The sequence below is a fragment of the Lagenorhynchus albirostris genome, chromosome 2 (assembly GCF_949774975.1).
Source record: "Lagenorhynchus albirostris chromosome 2, mLagAlb1.1, whole genome shotgun sequence".
Lineage (NCBI taxonomy): Eukaryota > Metazoa > Chordata > Mammalia > Artiodactyla > Delphinidae > Lagenorhynchus > Lagenorhynchus albirostris.
This window is the reverse complement of record NC_083096.1, coordinates 160,108,773-160,116,162: the sequence shown is the minus strand read 5'-3', so window position 1 is coordinate 160,116,162 and position 7,390 is coordinate 160,108,773. Positions and strand designations below refer to the sequence as shown.

General features: G+C 56.3%; 1 protein-coding gene across 3 annotated transcripts in view; it reads left to right on the top strand.

The window, feature by feature from the left end:
* The first annotated feature begins 2,376 nt into the window (after positions 1-2,376).
* Positions 2,377-7,390, top strand: part of ZNF362 (zinc finger protein 362) — a 35,528-nt gene continuing 30,514 nt past the window's right edge. For 2 of the 3 annotated variants that reach the window (XM_060140634.1, XM_060140636.1), the window contains exon 1: positions 2,377-2,481. The gene's annotated coding sequence lies outside the window, so the exon portion shown is untranslated. Of the gene's footprint in view, positions 2,482-3,723; positions 3,739-7,390 lie in introns of those variants that run through there. The other variant, XM_060140635.1, reaches the window with a different exon arrangement.

The window sequence follows — 7,390 nt, the reverse complement described above, 5'->3', positions numbered from 1 at the left end:
AAGATATTACAGAGTTCCCATATGTTCCCCCACCCTCCCATTCAGTTTTCCCTATTAGTAACATGTTAGTATGTTATATTTTTTTAATTTGTTGCAATTATTGATGAAAACTTTTATTGATTTATTACTGTTAACTAAAGTCCATTGTTTATTAAGATTTCCTTAGTTTTTAGCCTAACATCTTTTTTCTGTTCTGGGATCCTGTCTGGGATACCACATTACATTTAGTTGTTATGTCTCTTTAGGCTTCTCTGGGCTGTGACAGTTTCTCAGACTTTCCTAGTTTTTGATGACCATGACAGTTTTGAGGAGTACTAGTTAGGTATTTTTTTTCAGACACCCTACTGTTCTATTTGGCCTGATGTTTTTCTCATGTCAAGACTGAAATTATAGGTTATTGGGAGGAAGACCAGAGAGGTAAAGTGTCATTTTCATCACATACTGTCAAATGTACATACTGTCAATGTGACTTGTGTATGTTGGCGTTGGTCACCCGGCTGAGGTAGCTGGTGTCAGGTTTCTCTGCTGTGAAGTTACTCCTCTTTCCCTCCTTTTTCATACTGCACACTTTGGAAGGAAGTCACTCTATGCAGCCCACCCCCAAAGAGCGGAGAGTTATGCTCCACCTCCTTGGCTATCTGCAGAAATTATTTCAAATTCTTCTGCATGAGACATTTGTCTCCTCTCCCATTTATTAATTTATCATTTCACTGAACTTCTCAACAATGGGTTGCTATTTACCACCCCCATTTTCCTGGAAACTGGAAACCCCTCCCTTCTTCCCAACCCGGCTCACCCCAGAACTAATTTCTGAAGAGCTTCTCCACCTTCCTGAGGGAAAAAAAAAATGGCCTCCTCTGTGTCATCTACATCCTCTTCCCCTTTATAATTCCACCTAATTCCCACTACACATATGTATTGTGCTCTGCTCGGTGCCAGGCACTGTGCTTAGGGCTCGAACACAAATGGTACACGTGGGCGCTGTCCTCCAGTTGCTCAGCCCTGACATCCTGCGCTAGACTGGAATCTCCAGGAGGGCAGGGATTTTGTCCAACTTGCTCATGGCTGTGTTTCCAGCCAACCAGCACAGCGTCTGATAGGAGGTCCTTAAATCACTATTTAACGAATTGGGAAATGCTTCCCAGAGGAAGGCAAACACTGGCAGGTGATTGCTTATGTGTGTGTCCTTCCCCGGGGGACTGGGTGCTTCCTGAGGGCAGGGCCAGCCTTGATTCATCGTGGCCTAGAGGCCAGCTGGCAGTGAGTGAGTGTCACAGGAGGTCTGAGCCCGGTGAAAGGAGCCAGGGACTGGCCGCCTCCTCAGGTAGAAGTGAAGTTTGGAAGCTGACACAGCCCGGGAGGCCGAATCCGGAGGACTTGGTGACTGATTGGCTGGGGAGGGTGAAGCCGGAGGAGGAGTCACACACAGATGGCTCTGAGGTCTGGAGCTGGGGGACAGCCGGTGCCACCTCTGTGAGACTCGGCGAGGACAGCCACTGACAACCTCCGGCGGCCCCACCCTTTGGGGGCTCGGGCCTAGGGCCAGGGAGCGCCGGGGCTTACTGAGGGAGGGGGTGGCCTGGCCTGTACAAACTTCTCCCCCTCCCCCCATCCCCGTGTCCTCGACTTAAAAACAAAAATCTCAGCCTGGATTTTGAGCACGATCGTTGGTTATCAGGTGTGGGAGCCCATCCTGGGGGTCCCCTCCTGCCTGCCGTCTGCGAGGGAGACCCCCAGGCACGGCCTGGCCCCGCGCGGGCTCGGCCTGGTCGGGGCCGCGGCCCGCCAGGCCCAGGTCCCCAGTCCGCCGTCGCCGGGGAGGGGGCCTGGGCGGGACAATGGCCGCGGCAGCCGGGGCCCCGGGAGCCCCCGTGCTGGGGAAGGGGCTGGCCTAGGGCCGGGCGCCGGTGCCCTCCCCGCGCGGCTCGGGCGGGCGGAGGGGGGCGAGGAGTTCCTTTGTGGCTCTGCCTCCGGCGCGGCGCGGGCGGGGGGCGCCGCGCAACTTTGAGAGGCGGCAGCGGCGGCGGCGGCGGCGAGCGCGAGACGAGGCCCCGGGGCCCAAGCGGGGCCCCCAGCGCGCGGCCCGCCCCCGCCCCCCGCCCGGCCCCCTCCTCTCCCGCGCCGTCGCCCGCGCCCGGCGCTGCCCACTCGCGGGAGCCCCCGGGGCCGGACGGGCTGCGCAGCCGGAGAGGCGGGGGCCCGACGCGGCCCCCCCCGGAGCCGGGCGCCTGGCGCGGGGGCTCGCCGAGCGCACGGGGGGCCGCGCGGCGCTGCAGACCCAGCCTCCCGCCGCCGCCGCCGCCGCCGCCGCCTCGGCGCTTGCAGAACCCAGAAGTGAACAGCAGGCGACCCGGAAGGTTTGCGCGCGGCTCCGCACCGAGCCGGAGCCGGAGCCCGGAGCCGGAGCCCCAGCCCGGCCCTACTCGGGCCGCCGGGCGCGGGGCTGCGGCCGCGTCCCGGAGCCGCCGCCAGCACAGCCAGGTCCGTGCGGGCCCGGAGCGCGGGGAGCGGGCCCGGCGGCGGCGGGCGCCCGCCCGCGGGAAAGTTGCGCCGAGTTGCGGGCGGGGGGCCGGCCGCGCGGGCCGGGGCGCTCAGAGGGCCCGGGGCCGCCTGCACCTCGGGCCCGGCCCGGAGCGGCGGCGGTAGCGGCGCGCGGGGTAGGAAGTGTCTCCGGCGGTGTGTCTGGTCTGCTCTCCGAGTGTGCGTGTGCGTGTGTGTGTGTGTGTGTGCGCGCGCGTGTGTGTGTTTTCTTAAGCCGGGCTATTCAAACCTGCTGCAATTCTCCGGTAAACAATGATTCATGGGGCTTAATGCAAATAAACGGATTGCAAACGACGCGGTTCGCGCACTTTGCAGCCGGCCGGGTGGAGCGGCCAGTGCCGGATTTCTCCCTTTTTTTGCAGATCTGCAGAATATGGCGTCCCTGTCCTGTTTTAAAAATAAGCCAGGCTGCCATTTTTGTTTTTCTTTTGTCTGAAAATTTTAATAAAACTGTCTGAGAATGTGGGAGAGGCGGCTGGAAGCAGAGGGGGCACCCGAAGGGTTGGCTTTTTTCCTTTTCTTTGGCGAGAGCCGCGAGCCTTTCGGGGAGGTGAGACACAATGCAATTGCACTTTAAAGAGAAAAAAAAAAAAAAGGAAGCCGCTGGGCGATTTTGGGGGGAGGGTTGGGAATTTAAAGTTAACTCCGAAAGTTTTCTCTCTTTTTTTAGTTTTTTTTTTTTTTTTTTTCCTTTTGGAAGGCGGTGAAATGCCGCGAAAGGATCTCGGGGCTCATTTCTCCCCCCAGCCAGCTGCCTCTGCGGGATTTTTGGGAAAAAGTTAACTGCCGATTTCCCCAGAGCTGCGGGGGGGATGTGGAGGATTGGGGACGGGGGTTTCGGGGGACTAGGAAATGTCTTTTGGAAGAGGCCGCGTAAAACGGCATTGTAAGGAACTATATTCTCAGATTTGGAGGAGAGGGTTGGCAATAGGGGCTCTGAGTGGGCCCTGGGTTTCCAACTAAGACCCTCGGCATGAGGAAGTAATCCTGCTCTCCCCCACCCAGCCCTGGAGCAGTGTGGAACCCTCAGAGCTCTGAGCTGGGGGTGGGGTGGGCCTGTCTCCTTCATGGGTGGCCGGGGCCCCATTGTAGGCGGAAATCCTGCCCTGGGTGCTGCGGTAGCTCCCTGAGCCCTTGGGCAAGTGTGCTCGGCAGTTGGAGAGCCCCTTCCCCGACCTGGTGGGCCTCCTGGCCCTGGTAGGTGGCTTCTGGTGGTAAATGCCCCCAGGTGGTTGGCTCTTGGCTGGGTGCAGGCCGGCAGCCCCAGGGGGACCTGTCTGAGGGGAGGGGCCGGGAGAGGTTGTCCGGTGGTGGTCGTCTGCGCCTCTTCCCTGCGGTGTGCTCTTACCCACTCTGCCGCCCCTGCCCTGCCCTGGAGGCTCCCTGTTGGAGGCAGTTTGGACTTGGGTGAAGTTCCTGAAGTATTTCTCTGGACAGGTCAGGGCTTGCTGGCTTTGAGGCTATAGAAGTGTTCTGAAGGCCAGGCCCACGAGGTCTGGGGTGGCTGGCGCTGTCCAAGTCACCTGGGCAGCCTTGGTTGGGTGTGGTCTTTCCCTTTTGGGAGAGTTTGTCTGTCCTGGGAGGACCCTAAGCCTGTCTAACCCCTTCCCCAAGGTCTCCTGGAGGGGAGACCCCTCCAGTCACTCCTAGTCTGTGACTCCACAGGGCAGGGTGAGCTCACTTCGGGCAGAGCCAGGGGTTGAAGCCTGGGGCTTAGGGATTCAGGGCTGCAGAACTTGGCATGTCTGAGCCAGAGGGTACTAAGCCAGGCATTTTTCTGATGGAGAAACTGAAGTCTAGAGAGGGGAAGTGATTGTCCCAAAGTCACATTGCCAGTTAGATGGAGAGCTGAGACAGGGACTCAGATTTCAGGTTTTTACATCTGGGCTCTCTCCACCGTTCTCTGTTGGGGGTCTGACCCCTGGAAGAGTCATTTTGGACAGAACTGGACTGGAATGGGACAGCATGTCCACCTTCACTCCTACCCCTGCCCACCGCCATCATAATCCTGCCTGAGTGAAGGGAACTTTACAGTTTGCACAGTGTAGTGCATGACTGTTACCACGTCAGGTTCTCCCAGAAACTCAGGTGAAATTGTCAAGGTGGGGGATACTTAACCCCATTTTAAAATTTAGGAAACTGAGGCTTGGAGAGGTTAAGCAGTGATAGAGGAGGGCTTAAACTCAAGCTTCCGGACTCCTTGTCCAGGGAGCGTTTTCCTGGGTGGACTTTGGTACTTGTGGACAGGTGTCTTTCCCAACTTCTAGTTTTTGATCTTTCAAATTCTTCTGCTTACCCCAGTGACTGTGTAAAAAATCTAGAAGCCCACCCCTTAAAGAATGTCAGAGCTGAAAAGGCCCTGAGAGGTCATCTCGGCTCAGAGAGGGGCAGCCACGTGCTTGAAGTCACCCAGCAGTTTGGGTCCCAGCTAGGAGCGGAGCCTGTCTCCTGTCTCCTTTTGTCTGTGAGACACTCAGAGGGGGAGTGAAGCACTCTACCTCCCACCAGATTCCACTGCTTGCTGGTGGTTATGGTGATGGGGCCACGGGCACTATAATGGCCAGCACCTGGCAGAGGCATGGCTTTGTCCCGGGGGCTAAGGAATAGGCTGTTTGTGGTCTGGGGGATGGGGGCAAGATGGCCGCTGGTGAGGTGTGGACTGGGTCTGAAGCTAGCCTGGCCCCAGCCCTTCCCTGGGCAGACACTTCCCTGCCTCTGTAAAGTGAGAGTCCTTCCTTCCTTCCTTCCTTCCTTCCTTCCTTCATCCATTAGTTCATTCATTAGTTTGCTAGATTATGCTTTTATTCTTTCATTGTACACTCATTAGTTTATTGTTTAGTCATTTCAGTAGTCATCCATCTGCCCTCCCATCCATCCATCCATACATACGTTCATCTGTCCAGCCAGCCAGTCCCTAGCTTACCTGCCCAGGTTGGACAGCCATGTGAAATACAAGGACAGTCCTTCAGGGCTCCAAAGCTAACAGGGTGCAGAAAGCACTAGCTAGGGCAGTATCCATGGGTGCCTACATGAGTCCTCAGGGAAGGTCTCTTGGAGAAGCAGGGGCTTGAAAATACCACTACCATGATGGTGAATCTGGGTCCTGGGACCAAGATCCATTTGTCTTTACGGTTTGTACAGTGTGGTGTATGGCTCGTGTGACTCTGGGCACATTCTTCCCCTCTCTGAGCCTCGATTTCTTGATCTTTAAAATGCGGTAAACTCTATGACTCTCTCATGGCTTGTTGGGAACGAACACAAGAGTGTCTGTGATGTCTCCCCGCCGTGGCCAGGCATGTAGTAGGAGCTCAGTGTACACCAACTGAATTAGAAGGATTGTTGATTACCACCTCAGGCCCTACCTTGATTTTGAAAACCATCGTGCTGGTTTCAGAATGAGCCCAATGATCATGATCTGGGGACCCTGAAAGCCTTGTTTAGCCTTGTCATTCCCCTGCTGAAACTCTTTTAATATTTCCCAGGCATTTTGAAGAACAAGAATCCAAAGTCCTTTAGGGGCCTACAAGGCCCTTTATGGTCTGGGCCTGCCCACCCCTCCACCTCAGCTTCCCCTCTACCCCCCAGTCTCACCACTTCCAGCCACACCAGCTTCTTTCTGCACCTCGAATTTACAAAGCCTGTTGGCAGGGCCTTTGCACATCCACCCCCGACCTGGAATGCTTGCACGGCTGGCGCCTTTTTGTTTTACAGGTTTCGGCTCAGCTGGGGCTTCCCTGGCCACCTGCTCTGTGATAGCTTCCCACTGTCACTCTCGGTCACATCAGCCCTTGCAGCTCTCATCAGTATCCGAAACTTCCTCGTGTATTTGTTTACTTGCACTAAGCCTTGCCTGTCCGCACAGCTGTCACATGCTTAAACCCCACGCAGGCGAGTGGGCAGGTGGGTCCAGGACGGGGTGGCTGTGGCTTTGGTGGACGTGAGGAGATGCCGCCCCGGCTGCGGGGCAGCCCCTGGGAGATGAAGTGACACCAGGCTCTGCCCTCTCCTCCCCTGGGAGGCTCCGGGCTGTTGTCAGGAGATAATGAGATGATTAAATCATGGGATCTAAGAATCCTAGTCTCTTTCAATCTCAGAACCTTAGCATCTAAGCAGATTTCTGCCTCAGAACCTTTGACACTGGAGTCTGTGCTTGATCCAATCTGGGACTTAGACCCTTTACAAAGAGCTCTCACTGCCTTACTTATTTAGTGGCCCAGAGCGCTTACGCTGCGCCAGGCCGTGTTCCAAAAGCCTTTATAAATGTTGACATATTTAATCCTCATTGTTATTACCCCCATTTTACAGCCAAGGAAATGGAGGCACAGATTAGGGAACTTGCCCAAGTTCACAGAGCTCAACAGGCACATCGTGCGATTTGAACCCAGCACCCTGGGACTCTGCCTTAGAATCCCACAGCTGGTGAGGGGAAGCCCAGCCTCACCTGATCCCTGCACAGAGCGGGAACTCCCTTCCCACATCCTTGACAAGAGGGCCTCTGATCTCCGCTAGAGTGGCAGGGAGTTCCCTCCTCACCAGGCCCCCTAGCCTCCCTTTGTCAGACAGTTGTCATTGCTGGAAAGGTCTTCTTTACACAGTGTGAAGTGCTGCACCTCCCCCTGTGAATAACACTTGGGAAGTGATGTTAGTGTTACGGTTTCCCAGTGCTTTGGACCTTATAGTTTGATGACTTCAGTAGCTTCTGTCTCCCCACTGGGTTGTGAGCTCCCTGAGGGCAGGCCTCCTTGGTGCTCGGTGTTGAATGTGTGACCGGGCACCGAGCGTACATGCATCCCGAGCTCCTCCTGTCTCTGTAGCACCGTGCTAGGCCCCTGTCCAGGGTGTTGGAAAG